This window comes from Lontra canadensis, unplaced genomic scaffold (genome assembly GCF_010015895.1).
Source record: "Lontra canadensis isolate GAN:19392208 unplaced genomic scaffold, GSC_riverotter_1.0 scaffold93, whole genome shotgun sequence".
Classification (NCBI taxonomy): Eukaryota; Metazoa; Chordata; class Mammalia; order Carnivora; family Mustelidae; genus Lontra; species Lontra canadensis.
This window is the reverse complement of record NW_022631087.1, coordinates 4,462,229-4,484,205: the sequence shown is the minus strand read 5'-3', so window position 1 is coordinate 4,484,205 and position 21,977 is coordinate 4,462,229. Positions and strand designations below refer to the sequence as shown.

General features: G+C 44.3%; 1 long non-coding RNA gene across 1 annotated transcript; it reads right to left on the bottom strand.

The window, feature by feature from the left end:
* Positions 1-3,349: 3,349 nt before the first annotated feature.
* Positions 3,350-12,419, bottom strand: LOC116854674. The gene is made up of 2 exons (XR_004380204.1): positions 12,323-12,419; positions 3,350-3,385 (listed from the first exon to the last, which is right to left on the bottom strand). It is a non-coding gene; the product is annotated as an uncharacterized LOC116854674 (long non-coding RNA).
* Between the last annotated feature and the right edge of the window lie 9,558 nt (positions 12,420-21,977).

Here is a 21,977-nt window from a genome sequence, read left to right as displayed (position 1 = left end):
CCAGTGTGAGGTGGGACCTCTGGAAAGTAATTAGGGTTAGATGAAGTCATGATGGTGGGGCTTTGCGATGTTGGGATTAGTGGCTTTGTATAAAAGAGGAAGAGAGAGAGATACCTAGTGTCAGGATCTGTGAGAAATAAATTCTTATCATTTCAGTCCCCAGGCTATGGTATTTTGTTATAGCAGCCCAAGCAGAGTCCCAGGGGGATGGGAGAGCTAACCTTGTCCAGGGAGTACCAGCCCTTCTGGATTCCTGAATCCCAGGGCTCGCATTGCTGGTACTACAAAGGAGGTGACTACTACAATGACAATTAGAAGTTCAAAGCAAGATACCCAAGAGCTAGAATGCACACTACTAACCATGACCAGTATACGCATTCAAGGAAGGACAGGGCCGGTGAACGTGGAGCAGGGGGCAGGTGGCCTGACGATTTCTTGGAGGGGGTGTGGCAGCAGAGGGGAAGAGCACTGGCCCAAGGCCAAGAACAGAATCCAATACATTCTCCCTTCGCATTCCATTGTAAAATGAGCGTGCGCGTGACAGATTCTCTCCTCTCATCCTCTCTTCCCAAGCTGGCTTTCCACAGGAAACTGTTTGGGGACGTGTATTTGCTTGAGGCAGATTGGAGAGGCCATGGCTTTGGTAAATGTGCATGGAGCTCATTCAAACTGGATGGATTAAAGTACATTTTGGCCAAAGGATTCTCAGAAGCCTTTGCCTAACTAGTTACACAGAGGCAGTGCTGCTGACTCCCTCCCGCATGCTGGGATGTACATCTATGGCAACCTTTTAGGGCACTTACCCAGTGAAAAAACAAAATTATGCATTGAAGTGGAGGCGTGATGTGCAGGGGAGAGACAACAGCATCTCTATTAAACCACTTAGCACCACCATCCTCAGCCACTTGGGGCCGGAAAAGATGGTGTGTTTGAAGGGTGGTGTTTTAAAAAACGTGTTCCAAGCACGTACAGAAATAGTGGGTTTTTTTTTCTAACAATTAAGAAACACTTTCAGATACTTTGCTGCAGTGGGATATTTCAGAAACATTTGTGTCTTTAAATGCCAGATTCCTCAGACTGGTTATTGCAGAAGTATGGGTGGGGGGAGCTTCTATTTGAAGACATTTTTTCAGAATGCACGCAAGCAGTAGTGGTTGGCATGGGGAATTTTTCATTCTTTTTCAACCTCTTAAAGGGATGTACCTTGGGACCCTCAAGTTGCTTAATGACTGGCCCCCTACTGACCTCTATGTTCTCTTCTCTTGAAACTCTTCAGTTGACCTCTTACACAAAACAGGGCCCCAATGTCAATAATTAGCCAAATATTTCACGCTGTTGGGTGCCTCTGTTTCTGCCCTGTTACCTCCGCTTAGAATGAATTTTTACTGTTGCTTGCCGAGTGAACCCCTTCCTACATCCTCTGAAATAAACATGAGGTATGACTTCCTCTAGACTCTGTGAGATTTAAAAAAAAAAAAAACTCATTTTCTCTCTTTTGCGGCAACACCTTTGAGTTTGGTCTCTGTTCCTGGGCACTTGGATAGTATAGACGAGTTTCTGCTCTTCTCTTCCTTACCTTATGGAAATGGAGAGTCCAAAACAGCTTGAGAACATGACCCTTTGTTGCTCACCCAACCCCAGACACACATCTTCTCTGGTCCTGCCCCAGGCTTATTCCAAAGCTCCCTCACGCTTAAGGGGCTGTGTCCCTTACCTGGTAAGCATCAGTTCTAAGTGTTTTCTCTGGATGGATCCATTGGTACATGGAAGCACCTACACTATCTGCGAGTCATGGAGTGCTTTATGCAACCAGCTTAACAGCTGAATTTTTTCTTACTCTCAATCTTTACAGGTCTGGGCTTAGGGAGGCAGGGTAAACAAAATCATCAGCCTCATACTAGCCAACTAGCCAATGAGCATTGAACTCTAGGTATTCCAATGAGCACTTAATAGCATCCAGCCCAATGTGCGGTAGGAGCCCAGAGGATGGAGTTGCCAGTCTTGCCCAAGGTACAGAGGGCTTCCCAGAGGAGGTACCCCATACAATCATTGCATCCATGCCAGAGTAGCCCAGACAGCCATGCGACACTTGCTTGTTATTTTGACTGGATGTGGACAAACATATTTTTTAATGTTTAAAGACAATAAATAGTACAGGTACACTGTGAATCTGGCAAAAATTCAAGGAACCCAAGTCTATTACATGTCATTCTATTTGCCTAATTGATGAACATCATTCTGCTTTCAAATGTTAATTCATTTGAGCTTTATAACAATTCTATGAAGTTGGTACTATACTATTTTTGGGTCCAGAGGACAGAGGACACTAAAGCATGGAAAGGTTGGTTAATTTACTTGAGGTCGGAGAACTAGCAAGGCAGCGGGGATGTGAACCCACACAGCATGGGGCTGGAGCCCATGCACTCAGCTACTATCATGGACTGCCTCCTGCACAGATAGAGTGACAAACCATGAACTCAAAGAGGCTGGGGCCATCTCTCTCTTTTTTTTCTTCCACTGTCTCTCTGCTCCTGAGCTTACAGCATGGCACCTAATAGAAGCTAAATATTAAACTCTTTTGAAGAAATGGATCATGGAAACAATAAAAAGAACATTTCTTTGCTTGCATTAATCACACCCTTATATAGATCTGCTTACCTATTTGTCTTCCTGGCAGACCTTGAGATTCCTAAAGACAAGAGGGGGAATCTTCTTCATCTCAGAATCTTCTCAGGTCCAGGACGCAGTGAATTCATTCACTCAAGAGATACATATTTAGTGCTTTGAAACTAGATTATCACATAAGGTCCATAAATGGTGGTGTAATGATGTTGTAAAAATTTGGGGGGGGGTTCTTTTTTAATCAAAGATGATTAGCCCATCCATCATAGGTCTATACTTGGGCCGTCCTCACAACAGAGGTAATTCCTTCTAAGAAAGCCAGATTTTCACAACAGAGCAGTTGACAGAGCAGTCATGTTACGTGTGTTACAAAGAAATACAATATCTTATCGATTCCCCTGAAACGAACTTCAAAGTCATCCTTTTTTTTGCAACTTTAACTTACACTCAGTTTTTCAAGGACAGCTCTGTGATTTAACGTGAGTGTGCCCATAAATCAATCACGTCACTTTATGCACATGTATCTCACAGGGATGCCCACAAGAAAGGGCACAGAGCATTCTTGCCAGACATTTCATAATTCTTCTGACAAAATTATGTGATGGTTACCCTTTCCATTATCATTAGTGACATTATCCAATGGAGTATAGTACAGAGCATGAAGAAATGAACTTTAAAATTGGACCCACATGGGTTCACATTCTAGTCCACTATATCTAGTTTTTTCCCCTTTTAACATGTGACTTCATCTTCCTTTCCTTCCCTGCAGAAAAAAAAAAATGGAAATAATAATGTCCACACACTTGGGACATTGTGAGGTAATGCATGTCAAATGCCAGACACATAATAGTTCTGATATAAAAATTATTTTCTTTACTTTTCCCCCATGACCCTTGGTATCCATAAAAAGTTGTCATAGCCATACTACTAATAGGAAATGCTTAAGCGAAAAAAGATATGCCTTGCCAATGTCTTGACTCTTTGAGTCAAGGAGTCTAGTCATCCAGGATATTAAGAAGGTATAGCAATTCAAACAGAATAATAGGAGGGACTGGCCCCTAAACCCTGGGGTTTTTTGGGGGCATTTTAGTGAGTTCTTTGAAAACTCCACAAAAGGAATACCCATTACACTATTCCTAGGGGGTAAGTGATGCAAACTCCAGGAAACTGTGCATAAAATATGCATATATGCACATACTCAGTATATTATGGTTTTTACGAATGTGCACCCTAGAGTCAGACTACTTTAATTAAAACTGAGGTTTCAACATGTATCAGCTATGTGTCCTTAGGAGCTGTATCGAACCTCCTCATGCCTTGACTTTGTTATTTGCAAAAGGAAGATAAGCATTATACCTATCTTCTAGAGTTGTCTGGAGAATTGAATGGAATAATGCATGGAAAGCACTTGGAACAGTGCCTACCATGTTGGAAGCGCCCCAGAAGTTGTTCACATACAAGTATCAATAGGGTTATCTTGGTGATGGGAGGAAGGTCAATTCTCACTGCTTCATATTATTATGCATTTTCCAAATCTTTCACAGGATCAGTCATTTGCCCTCTCACACATAGCCAGACCTTAATGCAGTTTCAATGGGAGAGACATTTTTTCCCCTAGTGAGCAGGCTTCCAATCAAAGGGTGGGAGAGAACTGGAGACTTTCATAGAGCCAACAGATGGAGTCCATAAAGAACCAAAAAAGGAACATGGGAAGTGTAGTCTAGAGCAATTCTTAGAGGGAAAGTAGCTGTAAGAGCTTTTTCAATAGATGGCCTGACAATGCAGGCCAATGGGGTGAAAAAATCTTTAGAGTAGGGTCCAGACTCAATCACAGGCTGGCAGGTTGCAATCAACACAAGTGGTGGGAACTCCAGAGAAGTAGACAGAACCTACCTCATCCAAAGAGGACCACCACCACTGGCTCTTGCCTGTTATAAGCCATGCTGCATTTCCACATCTTGCGACTTTTGAAGAGAGCTCAAAGATCTGAAATTTTATGTAAAATACCCCAAATTTTAAATGTTGGAAACCACTTTCAATTTTTAAAAATATTGAAAGCTAAACAAAGATGTCGTGAAGCTGTGGGTTTGCAATCAATGTGTTAAAGCCTCATCTCCATCTGAAAAAATTCAATAGAGGAAGTGGAGAAAGTTCATATGAAACCCAACAAGGCACGTGAGAGATGCCCATTGGACAGCAAAGCAGAAGGAGCAGAAGGGTCTGGGTTCTCGATGACGTTGTTGAGACAATAAAGCAAGCCTGGAGCTACTTGTCTCCCGACTTGTTAAAGAAAAACAAAACAATAAATGTTTAATGATTTCATCCACAATCAGCCAGGTTTTCTTTTACTTGCAGCCAAACACACCCTTATGTACACACAAAGCAGAAGATTAATCTGGAGAACAATCTGGAGAGAAAGGTGAAGCTGTAGAAGTGTAATCCCTCAAAGAAATCTAACTGCTCATTCAATCATTTTACAAATATTTACTGTGGGACGATATCATGCCAAGCACTGGGCCAAACACCAAGGGTTTCGGAGATAAGTCAGATTCAACCTCTAGGAGCTCACACATGGAAGCATTTTGCAACTCATCTTCATGGACCAAAAGTAAAAAGAGAACTAGCTTAAAAGGCAGGCCATGTGAATGGGCTGCCTACAAGTACAATCCTGAAGGCAATTTCATTCTAGGTGGTGAAGAAATAAATCTATAAACAGGTCTGGGGCTGGCTGCCAAGAACACAGAGTCTGGGTGGAGTGTGCAAACGTGGCCCCCATGGCTTATGTATAAGGCATTTTCATTTGGCTGCTACCTGGAAGGCCCTAGCCCTGGTCTCCTTGCCACTTTCTTGTACTGCCTACTCTGGTAGTGTGATTTACTTCCCTCCCTTCTCAGATCCTCCCTGGGCCTGGGAACAAATAAACAAGCAGAGCATATGGCCCGGAGAGAAGTTAGGGAAACCAGGGTGATCTAGGAGAAGAAAACGGGCTGGGCACCAGTCCCCTTTGTAGAGATGAGCAGGGAAGGGAGTTGTTAAATGTCTCTGTCCTCCGTCTGTCTCTTCTCCCCGTGATCTCCCTGATTATGCTCTTCCCACATAGACACTGAGCCCTCTGTGAGGAAAGCTGAGACTGGTCCAACAGTCTCAGGAAGCCAAGGAAATAAAAAGGCAAGGGCCAGTGGTGTCCAAAAGGAAAGAACTTCCTTACCTCCTGTTTCTAAGTCCTCATGCTCAGAAGTGGGAGGTGGACAGGTGGCACAAAGGACAAAATAGAGAATTGCTTCCAAAAAGAGCCCTATTCCCTTCTGCAAAGGCCCTTTCCAATTAACCCAAAGGAAGGGTGGTTTTTTTGGGGTTGGGTTCTTTTTTTTTTTTTTTTTTCCGCCTTTCTTCCTTGAACCAGGCTTTGCCTGATATAGTTGAGTTTGGGCAGCATTTCGTAATTTAAACACTGAGAATACTGTTGTTAAGGTCCCCTAGAAAGTCCCAAGACATAAGTTTGCAGAACTGAAAGTGAATTTAAACACCATCCGGTCTTATACTCCCTCAGCCCCGTGTTAGACTTGATTCCACTCTGCCAAATCATGTATCCACTCTGCAAACATTTCTTGAACACCTACTCTGTGCCAGGCCCCAAGAATAGAACAGTGAACCAAACAGGCAAAGTTCATCGCCCTCATGGCGCTCACCCTTGAACACCATGTGTTTGTTCTACCTTCATCTGAGTATGTAACATCTGGGGCCAGAACAATGCTTCCTGGGACAGGTCTGATGTCTGCAAGGCTCTTTCCTCCATCAAATCAAAATACATGTCTCAGGCTTCCTTCACATGTATTGAGTGTCTCCACCGCTCCAGAGTATTCAACTTGAAACTTGCCTCTTCTCATTGTTTTACACTCCTCATGACTACTAGGTAGGGAAAATATTTATTCCCATCTTACGGATGGGGAACGGAGTCCTAGAGAGACTCTAGGACTTGGCCAAAGCTATTCTGTTGGCCATAGAAGAGCCAAAACTGGAATATAGACCCTCCCACTGAGATCAGATTCGCTGGCCAAAGGCAACCCAGGACCTTCTTGCTGGGTCCTGTCTGGATGGAGAAGGGAACAACTTTCCTCCCTGAAATGGATGCATTCTTGGAATGAAAGGGGGTTGACCCCTGCTGACTGTGATTAATTCAAGAAAGTGGGCAAAGAACATTTATCCCTTCATTATCCCTGCTTATATGCAAGAGCCTAGAGAGAGGAAAGTTTCTCCACTTTATTGCTGCTGGAAGCTTGTACTCAAGGACCCAGTGAAGCCTACAGAGCCACACTTTGCCAGAAAGTCCTATAGTCCTTAGGAATGACTCTTAAGCTAGAATGCTGGAAGGTGGGAAGGAGAGCCAATAGAAAGCACTCACTCCCTCCCTAAGACCAGCAAAGAATCACAAAACTGATTGCAAGGACTCTTGGCCAAAATGCTCAAGCTCACGAGCAAGGTCTAGAAGGGCCTTAGCATTGCTTCTCCTTTCATTCAAATAGCCTGTACTGTAATGCAGGGATGCAAATCTCAGGATGCTCTGGTCTAGCCCCCTCAGTTTACAGATAGGGAAACGGAGGCTCAGAAGAGGGCCTAAGGTAACAACAGCCAGTAGGCAGAAGCCTAAAGACAAGGGGTCAGCAGTTTGGGAAGATGGTTTCAGGCATTGTTTGGTCTGATGTCACATCAGTTGGGAATTCAGTAGATGGCCGGACTTTGCCCAGGGGAACCAGCAGAGTCTCTGTGGCTGTAGGGGGAAGGCATTAACCAGAGTGCTTGGAATGACTCAGACCAAGCTGGGTGACTTTTTCTGTTAGAAGATTTTATTTATTTATTTGACAGAGAGAGAAAGGAGCACAAGCAGGGGAGTGGCAGAGGGAGAAGGAGAAGCAGGCTCCCCACTGAGCAAGCCTGATGCGGGGCTCGATCCGAGGAGCCTGGGATCATGACCTGAGCCTAAGGCAGATGCTTAACTGATGGAGCCACGCAGATGTCCCCAAGCTGTGAGACCTTTAAAAAGTTACTGAACTACTCTGTTCAGCATCCTCATCTGTAAAATGTAGATAGAATTTAGAGTAATATTACCACTGTCATTGAGTTGGGCAGATTAACTGGGATGCTCCAAGAAAAGCCCTTAGCACACAGCCGGGTTCAACAATAGCGGGGGGCTATAATTATAATCCCATCTATCCATTTAAAAACTTATTTCACTATATGAGAGAAAACCAAGATTCACACAAGACAGTGGAGGCCATATTTGTACCTGGGCTCAGTCAGTTTCCAGAATCTGTGTACTTAACCATTACCCTGTGTCTAGGAGCATAAGACAGCATAATTTCCCACGTAAAACACTGGCCACATGGACCCGACCTATTTCCTGTCCACACATCCGTCCTCTACTGACTGTGAACTCCCCAAGAGCAGAGAGCTACCCATTGGGTTCATTATTTATCCCTACCATCCCAGTACCTGTGTGTGCACAGTGTTGGTTGAGTAAGGAATTGAAGGCAAAAGAGCATCACATATCATGATACTTGCGGGAAGAGAATGAAACTGAGGGATGGTTGTTCACACGTACTCCTGCTCCCTCTTTCCTGATGACTTCTCTGTCTCTCTTCCTGTCCCTCCCTTCCATTCCTGGGAAGATCATAGAACCAGCACCTCATGGAACTCATCTTTCCTCTTTAATCTTCTTGGGTTACTTCTACCTCTGAAGAATTCATTTTTGGCTAGGTGTCATACCTCTTCCATGCTCTTCTACAGCTAACAAGCTCCTCACCACCCCTCAAAACCCAACTGAAATGCCACCTCTTCCATGGTGTCTTTTCAGCTCCATTGGGGAATGTAAGTCGGTGCTCCCTGTGCTCCTGTGGGTCTTTGTTGTAGTTCACAGCTCTGCTCTGGCACTTACCAGGCAGAAACCTCTGCCTGCCCCCAGTGTTCTATCTGTCCTACTCACCCTTGCTAAGTCACCTAAGGGCAAAGCCTGAGTCTTCTTTTCTCTACCTGCAGCATCGAGCCCAGAGGCTGTCATCTAGCAGGTGACAGGACATTGATTAATTAAATGAATGAATGAAGACCAGAATGTACCCAGTTCTTTAACAGAAGATCTGTTATTCTGAAGTAAGCAGCATTCAGACATTTAGTAGTTACCCCTTACTTTGCCCCTTGAGTCCACCATGCACTGGGCACAGTTTGAGGCCTGGAGCTCAGGCCAGAAGGAAGCAAGAGAAGTAAGAGGCAAGTACACAAATAAACAAGAGATTTTAGATGGTGATGAGGGCCATGGAGGAAATAACCCAAGGGGTTAAAGAGAGGGTCACTGCAGTGATAAGGGGTCAGGGTGGCCTCTCTGAAGAGGTGAGATATGAGCTGGGACCTGAATGAACACAGGAGCTGGTAGGAAAGACCAGTGGCCAAAACTATTGCAGGCAGAGTGAACATCGAGCAGAAGGGTTCTCAGAAAATGCAGGTTTGTCATGTTGGAGTTATAGCAAGGGGACAAGGACACCTGACAAGGTGGAGTGAAGGGCAGGTTGAGGGAATGAGACTAGAGACACTGAAAGGGTCAGATTTTTAGGGCCTCATTGGCCATGGTAGGGAGTTTGAATGGTTTGACCCAGAATAGTGACTGATCTGCCTTATGTCTTTGAGAGATCGCCACAACAGAGGAGAGAAAATGAGTTTTTGAAGCCACAGCAGAAGTAGACACCAGAAACCCAGTTAGGAGGCCATTCCATTAATCCAAGTGTGAGTTGATGGCAGCTGGTCCAGAACGTGCTGCTGGTGATGGAGAGGAGGTGAGAGTCAGGAGCTATATCAGAGGTAGGTCCTACAGAACCTGCTGGTGCACTCAGAGCAGAGGGTGGGAGAAAGATGGGAACCAAGGGTGGTGGTGGTTTGTGCAGATGTATTTCTACATGAGGACGTTCTATGACTCCAACACTTACAGAAAGGACCCCCTCCATTTTTGTACCTCTATGTCCAGGGAAGGTGTTCCAGAGTGAAATCTGCGAGCACACCCAGCTCCTTCCTCCCATCCCCGAGCCCCCTATGCTTGCCTCCTGCATCTTTTCCTCTTCAAAAACACTGCCTGAGCCTACAAGTCATTGCTGTTGATTTCTTTAGCAAAATGCAATTTGGGAAAAGCTGGTTTCCTTTTTTTAAAGCATCATTTGTACATAGGAAAGTGCGACATGGGGGATGATGGCTTCCACAGAAAGCTATCCCATCTTGGGCACAGTAAGACACTGCATGAGCCAGCAATGCTGGGGGAGGATTTGGGACTTTAACATTTTAATAAAGTGCTGATTTCGGATGGGATTTCACGTCTAGGAGGGAAGTGGCTTGAGCCAATGGCATGCTTCTTTTCCTCGTGTTTGCCAAAGCCCTTTGAGAAGGTTGAGAGCCTCATCACTATAAGAACCTATTGTAGACCTCACACCATTGAATCCTTGGCCAGCCTGTGAAATTGATTCCTTGTACTTTCATGGTTTAAGTAACAGATGGAGGCTGATGGCAGCTGGTTGACCAAAATCTGAAGATGGAAAACATACCGCATTTCCTGAGAACCCGTTCTTTCCATACCCCACCCCCTTTGTCTGCATTTGGCAGCCGAAGCCCCTCCCCGGGTTTTCAGACCAATTATGCTTTCAGTGTATACCCAGCATCTATTTATTTTTCTCATTCAAGCCAAATGTATTTATTGAATGCCTCCAAATGCCCTGGGGTTGCAGCCATAAGCAAGAGGCAAGGTCCCTATTCTCATGGAAAGCACACTGGAGTAGGGAAGGAGAATAAATGACAGATAAGATAATTTCACAGAGTAGTAGATTAAGGAAAATATGACTGATGACAATGGAGGGACTCTAGGACAGGGTCTGAAAATATTTTCTATAAAGAGCCAGGGAGTAAATATTTTTGGCTTTGTGGGCCATATGGCCTTGGTCACAGCTATGCAACTCACCTGTTGTAGGACAAAAGCAGCGCAGATGAAATGTAAAGCAAGGAGGAATAAAACTGCATCCACAGAAACAGGTGGCAGGCCCATGGACTGTGGTGTGCCAACCCCTGCTCTAAGAGAATGTGGGAGGAATATTTAAAAAGGTGCACTGAAATAGGGTGATATTTAAGCTGAAGTCTGAATGGTGAGAAGGAACTTGCCACATAAAGAAGAAAAGGGAAGGTGTTCCAGACAAGGGAACAGCACGTGCAAAGCCCTGAGTCATAATGATTTCAGAAAGAGTAATGCCCACCCATGTGGTAGAGCAAAAGGAAGAGGAAGGTCATGGGTAGGCAGGGATTGGGCTACAATGGTCCATAGTCCAAGATGAGGCCTCGCATATAGTAGGTGTTCAATTAACGAATTATGACTCTATCAAAGGAAATTTAAGGAGCTCCTGGTTACTACCCAAATAATTTAGACACATTTCCACAGTCTTCATTCAACTCTGTGTGCACCAGTCCTAGACACAAGAATCTTTGCTCCTGTGGTCAAATTCCCACCTAGAACCTCACTTCCATCATTTATTTTTCAGCCTTGTCTCCTATGAAGGAGCCCACCTATGCCCAGACCCTGCCTCCTTAACCTAGCTTGAGCTCCCAGAACTTCCAAAGCCAGGGACTGACTTAAACCTAAGGGATTCTTGCCTCTTCTCCCCTAGAAGAGAGTGTCCTGTTTTGTGTTAGCCGCTGACAAGTGAAAACTCATTATAGCAGTCACTAGACTAGGTACATTAGCAATATTCTAATTCTTCTCCTTCCAGGTACTTCCCCATCCCCTGAAAGTTATATGATCAGTAACATGCTTTAGCAATGAACTGTAAACAGATAAGGTGTGAGTAAACTCCAGGTAGAAGCTTTAAGAGCCAAAGCATAAATTGCCACATCTCACTCTGTCCAGCACCACAAATGTGCAGCATTTGTCAAGAAGGAGCCTCCTTCTATCCACATTGGATATAGAGTATTAACAGAAATAAATTAGTGTTGTGTTGAAGGACTACAATGCCATGGTTATGGCAGTAACACAACCTACTCCATCCCGACTAATACAGAGATGAGACCCCAAAAGGAAGGGATGGCCATAACAAAGATCTAAAATATGTTACATTGACATAGAACTTGGACCGTGGGTGACTCAAGATGTCCAAATTTAAGTCAAGAGAGCAAGCCAGGGGAACACGGAAACACAACACATCCAAGAAATCCAACTACTAAAGAGTTGTAGATATGACTGTTGGCTCACAGGAACCCGTACATGTTAATTCTGGCCTCTAGAAGCTCACAGGCTGTGGACAGCTCAGCCACGTACATAAGGAAGTACAATACCTTGTGTAACATGTTGCCATGATAGAGTTGTCACAGGAACAAAGTCATGGGAATAAGAGAAAGTAAAGTGGCATCAATAGTACATTTAATTATATAGTAATAGTAAGATTAATGGGCAGGTTATGCTTGGTGGATCATGTGGACTCAACGAAGGTAGGGATTTGTCTGTCTGACTCTCTCCTATATCCCTGGAAACATATCAGGTACTGGTGAGTAGATGTTCCATAGATTTTTGTTGAATGAATAAATTTTGAATCTCAGAAGTACGGTGGTGAAAGAGTATTTCAGGCAAAGGCAAGAGCATATGCCAAGGCATGAAGTTTAACTTTATAATCTAAGAAGTTTCACTTACCTGGATAATATAATATGCCCAGGATGAGAAGGAGGCTGAGGGAGACATGGGAGAAGGAGTCAGGATGATCATGGAGAAGCAACCTGGATTTGCAGATGCTGAGACCAGGCTACTCAAGGTTAAATACCTGCAGGGATAAGGAAGAAAATGTGAGCATGTGAAACCATAGGTTGTTAAGATCTATGTGCTGGTAGAAAGCTGGCCAACTTCATGAACTGTTGGGTGCATGTTCCTGCTAAAGGCTTTCAATTTGAGATGCTGACAAATATTGTGATGACCAAACACAACATGTCTATAGGCCACAGGCCAGTTGTAAGTCATCAATTTTCAAATCCTTGACCATCAGAAGACAACTGGGGATTCAAGAAAAATGATATAAGTCCTCAATCCTTGTCCATAAGTTTAACATTCTTGAAGCTGACAACTGAATGCTTTTCATGAGTTTGGCCCAAAACAATGTGGCAGCAAACACTGCCTGAACTTACATGAGGCCATTAATAGTCTTCATTTCTCCCTCTTCGTGTGACTATTCGTACATTTCACTCTGTGTGCGTGGTCACGGCGTACACGGCTAGACCTATATAATGTGCTGTATCTTGTTTTTCTTAAACCCAAAAGATTCTGAATTTCTGGAAGACTCAAAGCTTTGAATCAAGGCTTATGGACCTCTAACATGATCAGCTTCATGCTGTTTTGGTAGAAAGCTCTGGCAGCTGTAGCCATGGTAAACTGAGGGAAGGAGTCAAGAGAGCTGCTTAAGGAGCTCTGGGCAAACCACTGGTGAAAACTATTGAGAGCTGCTCCAAGATGGATATGCTGGAAATGGAGAGGCTTGGGGGATATTTCCCAGTCAGAGCAACACAAATCGGTGCCTGATTGGAGGTGGGAGGTAAGAGAGGAAGGAATCCAGGATGAGTCTCATGCTTCCAGCTTGTAAGAGTGGACAGATGGTGAGCCATCCACCACAAGAGTAAATCCAGAATGATTAGAGTTGAGGGAATTAAAATTGTAAATGCCAGTTTGGACTTGTACATGTGAAGTTCTTCTGTACCCTGTGGTTGGAGATGGAAATGTGGATTTCGAGCCCAGGCAAGAAGCTAGTGACAGAGTACAAATTTGGGAAGTATCATGGTTTAAATAGTGTCCCACGAAAAGATATGTCCAAGTTCTAACCCCCTGTAGCTGTGAGTGTGAATTTCTTTGTGGATATAATTAATTTAACAATCCTAAAATGAGATCATCCTGAACTAAGAGCCCTAAATCCAATGACTGTTTTCCAAATAAGAGAAGGGAGAGGGAGATTTGAAACCCAGAGAGAACACAGCGGAAAGGAGAAATTAGAATGATTGCCAAGGATGCCAGAGCCACTCGAGGCTAGAGAGAGGCAAGGAACAGATTCTCCCTTAGAGCCTCCACAAGGAACCAACTCTCCTGACACCTTGATTTTGGATTTCTGGCCCCAAGACTGAGAGAATAAATTTCTTTTATTTGAAGCCATTCAGTTTGTGGTAATTTGTTACCGCAGCCCAAGGAGAAGAACATAGAAGACTTCAGCCACGCAAGATATTTCAGCCCCAGGAGATGGTGAGGAGGAAGGAGAGAGGTGGACTCAAGACTGAAGTCAGAGACACCAGCGTGGCGATGAAGACAGGATGGTGACTAAGGGCAACTGGGGAGCTAAGACGAGAACTAGGAGAGTGGAAGCTCAGAAGGGCACAAGCTTCAGCAAGAAGGTGTGCTCCGCAGTGTCAAATTTTGCAGAGAAGACATATAGAATGAAGGCTGAAAAGGGAATACCAAATTTAGCAGTAAGGTCATTGGTGACTTTGAGTTGGAGGAGTTCCAGTAAACTAAGCAATATGTAATTTGTGAGAAATGTGAAGTCAGTAGAGAATTCTTCCAAGAAGTTCAGCAGCTGTGAAGGGAAGGAGGGGGCAGTGTCAGTAGCTTGAAAGGGTTTCGATTCAGGAAAAAGGGTTTGCAGGCTGTGGAGCACAAACATGTCCACCTGCTGTTTGTGGGAAGGAGCGGTGGGCAAGGCTGGCAATGTAAGAGAGAGAAGGGGACAAGACAGGTCCATCTGACAGAGAGTTAAATGCAACATTTGGGGCATGGAGACCAGGGACTTCTTAGGCAGCTATGGTGGGGAAACAGGTGCCCACTTAGAAACAGCTCCCAGCCTCCCTTGCAGCCTGGTGAGAACATGTGATCAGTTCTCACCAAGGGAATGGAGCAGAAGTGGTATGCCTCCTCCAAGCCAAGGTGGGGGAGAAAGGGGTATGCCTTTTCTCCCTCTTCCCTCTCACCTCCAACTAGATGCATGAGGATGTCTCAGCCCTTAGGGGTGGCAGCACCATAAAACTGAAAAGGTCGGGGTTCCTAAATCACCACCTGGAGGAAAGCCTCCTATTAACAGGAAAATTCACAATGGACTGTCATATGAGTAAAAGAGAAAGATTGTCTTAAATCACGGAAATGTGGGAGTTGATTTGTTTTAGCAGCTAGGTGACTCTAATACAATCTGCTTATTGTATGTATCCAGATCTTCTACTGCTGGCTTCCTGCCACCTGCCGGAAAACTCAACTGTTACCAGACTAACCTACTAGAGATCACCTGCCTGGCAGTGGCTGGCATCTGTCCCACACTAACTGACGGTCTTTGGTTTATTCAACATAAATGTTTAATTCCTTCTATGTGTAGTACACCAGGCAGGAGACAGGGATACAGGCCAGAGATGTAATAAATCCCCGCCTTAGGGGAGCTTACATTTGAATGGGGCACACAGAAACTGAGCAGACTCGTAAGCCTGTAACGTAATACCAGGTAAGAATATATGATGTGTTATTAAAAAAGAAAGAAAGAAAGAAAGAAAGAAGAATAGAGAGATAGAAAGTGATGGGTGGGCTGGGGTGCAGTTTTAAATGAGTTAATCCAGGAAGGTCACTTTGAGGGTGAGACGTTGATGCGAATATTTAGGCAAAGTGACCAAACAAGCAAAGGAAAAGCTGGAAGAGAGGCAAACCAGACAGAGGGAACAATTCGTGCAGAAGCCCAGAGAAGAGAATGTGCTTAGCGTTTCAGGGGGTGGCAGGAAGTCCAGTGTGAGGACTTTGGGTCCTGTTCTAAGAAATAGGGAGTGCAGACCCGGTCTCCCAGGCCGGCAGGACTTCTCCCACCATTTCCCAAGAGGCTGCCTGCTCCTTCGCCATAGATCTGTCCAGCTTCCAGGACCCAGCTCCTGCCCCTCAGGTCCCCACTCTGTTAACTCACTCTGAGCTCCCCTGGGCACAGAACCACAAGACTATAGCGTCCCTTGGCCAAGGAGAAGCAAGGTAGAGGAAGTGGCTTCTTCCATGAGAGGTGAGTCCTTTGCAGAGAAAAGAAAGTTCATGAGCATACTAGGGGAGAAGCATCACCCACGAGGCAGTGAGCACTAAGTCTATATTTGAGCTGAAAAACATGCAGACAGGCGGGCGGGAGCCCAAACACAACTGTTTATGCCTTATGCGATCGCAAATGAGTAATTTTGCCTCCTGGAGTTCAGGAAGCTCCTCGAGCTTGGAAACAGAGCCATCTCTCATACTAGAAGGCTGCAAAGCTGCGTGAGAGGGTTTGGGGGCCTCCACAGATGGACACGCTTTGAACAGCCACCGTCCTTGCATTTGCAAATGACTCTTCTCTCATTCTGTCCATTGGTCCTGTCCACACAATAATCTAGTGGGGACAGGCCCATTTTAGTCTACAAATGAGGGCATTCTGGCACTTAGAGGTGATGTGTTATGTACGCCTAAGATCACAAGGCCAGTGGTGGGGTTATTCTTGTAAACCACACATTTTTTTTTCTTTTCCTAAAGAGTTTATTTATTTATTTGACAGAGAGAGACACAGTGAGAGAGGGAACACAAGTAGGGGGCAGTGGGAGAGGGAGAAACAGATTCTCCACTGAGCAGGGAGCCTGATGCAGGGCTAGATCCAGGACCCTGGATCATGATCTGAGCTGAAGGCAGACCCTTAATGACTGAGCCATCCAAGCACCGCCTTGTGAGCCACACTTAAAAGTCATCATTATCCCCCTGCTTGAAATCATCGCTGGGTACCTAAAATCCAAACTCCTTCTTAGATTCTAAGAGATCTTACACCAGGGATCAGTAAACTCTAGCCCACTGCGTGATTTTGTAAATAAAGTTTTATTGGGAGGAAGCCATGTTCACTCATTTGCACGTTCGCTCATTCTCAGGTTTGCAAATTGCTATGGTCGCTTCTGCACTACAATGGGAAAATTGAGTAGTTGCTTCAGAGACTGGCCCACAAAGCTAGAAATATTTACCGTCTAGAACCTCTAATTTCAGGTTTATGGACCCTAGCTCTTCACCATCTGTCAAGACCCACTTTTCCTCTGATCTCTCTGCTCTCTCTTCTACTCACCCTCTTCCAGGCATAGTGGTCTTAGCCTTGCTTTTCCTGCCCCAGGACCTTTGCACTTGCCATTCTCTCTGTAGTGCTTCATCCCAATTTTCATATACTGGTTTCCTTTCCCATTTCAGGTCTTGGATCAAATGCTAACTCCTCAAGGAGACCTTCCATAATCTCCATATCTAATAGGGCCCCAGTCCTGTCTCCAATTCACTCCTCTGTTGTTTTTTTATTTTTTGGTGGTTTGTTTGTTTTTTGGTGACATATATAACCTTCTAAGTCATCTTATTTTTTTAATGCACTTATTGTGAGAGTCTCTCACTAGAAAAATATCTCTATGGAAACAAGTACCCTGTTTGGGTCACAGTTAAATCCTTGATATACAGAATGGTGTCTGACACAGAGTAGATATTCTATAGTTAGGCTAAATGAATCAATGAATCAATGAATTAATGAGTAAATCATAACTATCCTTGGTGTACATTGGCATTTTTCAACCTTGGCACTAGTGATACTCAGGGCTGAATAATTCTTTGTGGCATGGAACTGCCAGGGGCTCCGTAGATAGTTGAGTTCCATCCCTGATCTCTACACACCATATGTCACCACTGCCACCAAGATCTGCGACAACTGAAAATGTCTCTGCACATTGCCAAATGTCCTCTGGGGTGGGAGGGGGAGCGATTCACTCCCAGTTGAGAACCACTGAGATACATGGTTTAAAGCTGCCCTTAGAACTTAAAATAGAACAATAGGCTTTTACGCAAGACAACAGTCATCCCAGTTCTCAGTTAATTGTAGTTGTACATACAAGTGACCTCTGGGTCAGGTCCTTGATAAACTGATGAAATTGCTTCATGAAGGAAGTGTCGGCAATGTTTTAGAAATGAAAGACCCAAGTCGGAAACCACTTTCACGTTCTCAGTAGGGAATGATTAATAATCGGGAAGCCAGGATGTATGGAGCTACAAGTTATTACCAGGTTCTGGACTCACATGAATGTAAAGAGATGTTGCTGGGTTCCAGGGAGACGGGGAGGTGGAGGGGGCATTGTGATCAGAGAGGTCAAGGGGCTCTTCTGGGGATTCGACCATTTACAGGGAATCAGAATTATTAATGTGAGTGTTTTATTAAGTCTTTTCCCATGACAAGAAGAAAAACGGATAAGAACAGGGATGGGAGCAAATACAGTGCCTGGCAAGGACTGTGGGTGATCTCTGGGGTCCTCAGAGGACGGGAGGATGGGGAGAGTTCCTTTAGTGATGCTGTTTTCTAGGAGGAAAATGCTGAGTTCAGGGAACCCACTCTTGCTGCAAGAAGGCTGCTGCTGTCCTGCCTTGGATGTAGAGGCTGGGCAATGTAGTTTGCTCAGTTCCTGGGGATGGAGTCTAGTTTAGTAGCTCTGGCCCCCATGGAGCATAGCTTAATGTACCACCCATCAGATAGAGCCCTGCTTCACCAGAAGGATGGTTGTCCTCCAGCAGGTGATCCCCAGGGCACCATAGTATCAGCAAAGAGGAGAGCCAGGACAGGCTGCCCCGAACCATAAGATGCATTTCGTGGTAAGAATGGGAATTGGAGGGGAGAAACAGGGTTGGCATAGCCAGCCGCCAGGAACCATTCCTGTTGTGGTTGGTACATTTCTCTCAGCCTGACTTCCCATGGGTCCTTTTCCCCTTCTGACGGCCCCAGGGGACTAATCCTCATCCCATTCCCCCCCTCTCACTGCTGCTGGGACTGCCTCCAGATCTCAGATTTGTCTCCCACCAAAGACTGGTTTCAAATTAAAGATGTAGTTCTGGCTCCCAAATCTCATTGTGGGAAGAAGCACACATTCTTTTCTTCCTAGAATGTTGGGAGAGAGAAATAGACAGGGTAAATGCAAACAGCATAAGAAGGGAAATGAATATAGTGGGATCTGTTGTTTTTATGTATCTGGGCTCCATTCCCCTTTCTGAGTAGAACACTCACATTTTGGGTGGGAGACCCACCATCCCCTAACTCTCAGTTCTTGGGATCTGAGTTATGGCTAGCATCAGCCACACCAGATTCAAGGGCAGGCACATGGCCCCGTCCTGTGCCAATCATGGTATGGTATCTTTCTGCTCACAGTAAAGGGTTTATAGGTGGACAAATGATCCAGGTCAATCTGGTCATCATTAACTCAAGGACTCATGCTGAAGAATTTAGAGAAGATGAATGATCCTCCTGCCGGGATTGAGGACAGAGCAGAATGAAAACTAGGAGCTCCAGGGAGTCTTTTTCCACTGCTGGTGGGGAGCCTGGCAGTTGAGCCAACAGTGAGGAGCTCCGTGAGATGTGGACAGCCTGACCGTGTCCCGATGATCGTTTGCTACAGCCGTACCTGAAACTGACCCTATTCAGAACTCATCAATTACATAAGACACACATTATATAAAATACTCCTTTCAATTTTTTTCAAGTAGGTTTTGGTTATCTCTTGCAACAAAAATATTTAATATCTCTTACAACAAAAGAATCTTGTATTTTAACTCATAGAGTTCCCAAATTCTCATCGATTTCTCAAAGACATGTTCTTTGGTCGATATGTTTCCTTTATTCCCTATAATTTCTAAACTCTTTCTTAAACAGTGAGTGGGTACTTTCTCATACATAGGAGTACTCCATCCTTAACCCCAATGCTGAAAGCTGCTGAGCATTTACTGATCACCTAAAATGTTCAGGTGCCATGCATGCTTGGTTCTTTATCTAGAGTTTATTATAATTTAACTCAGGTTATAAGAACATATGATAGACAGTCTTACCCTCAATAAAGATGAACAAACTGGGATTCAGAAAGCAAAGTAAGTGCTGAAAACCCTGAACAGCTAAGAAATGGCAGTGCGAGCATTCAAATCCAACACACGTTTCCAGGTCTATGAACCCTTCTCTGATTGTAGCCTGAAATTACAGTTAAGAACAACGGCTATGTCCTGCTTGACCACTGGGATTAACAATACAATTCACCCTTGGTGTACTCAGCGGAAGCCCAAGCGCTGGGCTGAGCACATTGCCTATAATATTTCTAACATCCACACGACACTGTAAGATACAGATTATATTCTTACCATCACCTCCATTTTAAGAATGAAGACACTGAGGCTCAGAAAACGTAAGACAACTTGTTCAAGGTTATACAGTTAGCTCAAGAAGAGATAGAATTCCAGACCACGAAGAGTCCAAGCCAGCGTGCTTTCCAGTAGCCAGATTTCCTCCCAAATCTCAAGTGAGAAATTAACATCTTAAGAGCTTCGCGTTTTCCCACCCCCATGTATCTCTGATCCATAAAAGAAAGCTCTTCTTAGGAAATTTCGTCATATGCCATCCACTTAAATACTTTATGCAGGAAAGGCTTGACTCCCCAGTTAAAATAAGATACTTGGAGGCTGCTCCATGACTTACACATCTACACACCAAGAAGCGTAACAGGTGCATCATAAGCACTTACTCCATCCAGACCTTTCCCGAAAGTGAGGTCCATGGAGATTTCCCAGGGAACGCTGCTAAAATTGCAGATGCCCAGATCCGAGGCCAGGCTGGCTGAATCAGAATATAAGGGATGAAAGGATAAAGAAAATGTGGTATATTGAAATAGTCTACATATAACATGTATTATAAGATCTTTTACATATAACATAGCAGAATATTATTTAGCCCTTTTAAAAAAAGAAAGAAGGAAATATTGCTTTATGTACCAGTAGGCATGAACATTGAGGACATTATGCTAAGTGGAATAAACCAGTTATGGAGACATAAACATGACAGGCTTCTACCTATACGAGGTGTCTGAAATAGTGAAACTCACAGAAGCAAAGAGTAGGACGTGGTTGCCAGGGCAAGGAGGGAGAAGGTAATTGTCAAAGGGCATATAGGTTCAGTTATGCTAGATGAATAAATTCTAGAACCTGCTGTACAACATTGTGCCTGAAGTTAATCACAATGCACTGTACACTTAAAATCTGTCATTATAGCATGCACAACAATCACTGAAATAACCCTGAGTTGGTCCCCAAAACACCCATCAATAGTTATGTTTTTTAAAGATGTGTTAAGAGGGTAAATCCTGACGTTAAGTGTTCTTACCACAAGAAAATAAAAATTCAAATTTAAAAAAAGGACACCTGGAAACAAAGCACAGTGGTCTGCATAGTGACAGTACATCCAAGGGGTTATTCTGCTAAGTCAACCTGAGGGACAGGCATATACTTCATTCCTTCGCTTAACAAATTTCCCAAGTGTCTTTTGTACAAAATGTACCTTCTAGCCATGGAAAATAAACAGTCGCCAAGGTCCCTTCCCTCAAGGAACCTAGCAGTGGGAAAAGATAGTATATAAGTAAATACGAAACCCTGTTTACTTACAATTATGCCAGGTTTTGTTGGAACATGTAATGGGCAGACTTGACGTTGTGTGTGTGTGTGTGTGTGTGTGTGTGTGTGTGTTTGTGTGTGTACACAGCAGGGAAGGATCATTGTGCACTTTGAGGATCAGGGGGCATTCTCACTGGGCTCTGAATGTTGGGAAGGAAATAACCAGATAAACAAGCAAGGTGTCTGAGACATAAGAAACAACATGTGCAAAGGTCTTGCGATGGAAAGGTGAAAAGGTGGTTCTAGAAGCCAAAGGAGGGGGGTCTACAGTGTAGAAAGAGAGAGTAAGAGTGTTCATTATGAGACTGATGAAGCACATCCTGGGTGTGTGGGGGGGGGTGCGGGTATACACCACTATGAGATGTGCATTTTGGGACGTATTTTTTTTCTTTTTTTCTTTTTAATTCCACTATAGTGGACATAAAGTGTTATATTAGTTTCAGGTGTAAAATCTAGTGATTCAACACTTCCATCAGTTGTGCATTTTTAAAATATCAGCCCTCCTGCTTGATAAAACAAACAAACAAACAAACAAACAAACATTGCGAAGAGGACGAGAGTAGAAGCAGGAAACCCAGTGGGGAGACATTTGTTGTCCAAACAGGAAATGAAGATGAAGGTGATGTGGACAGTGGACAGAGCAACAGGTATTTGGAAAGTAGCAACAACAATCTCAGGGATGGATTGGATACAATGGCACCGGAGAAGAGTTGCAAATGGCTAGATAGAAACCCAGGAGAGAACAAGGGTTCCGTCAGGCAACAAGATGAGCTCAGTTTTGGAAATGTCGGATATAAGTGTGTATCAGTCAAGGCTCAATGGCAGACAACAAAAACCACTCCAGGTGTGT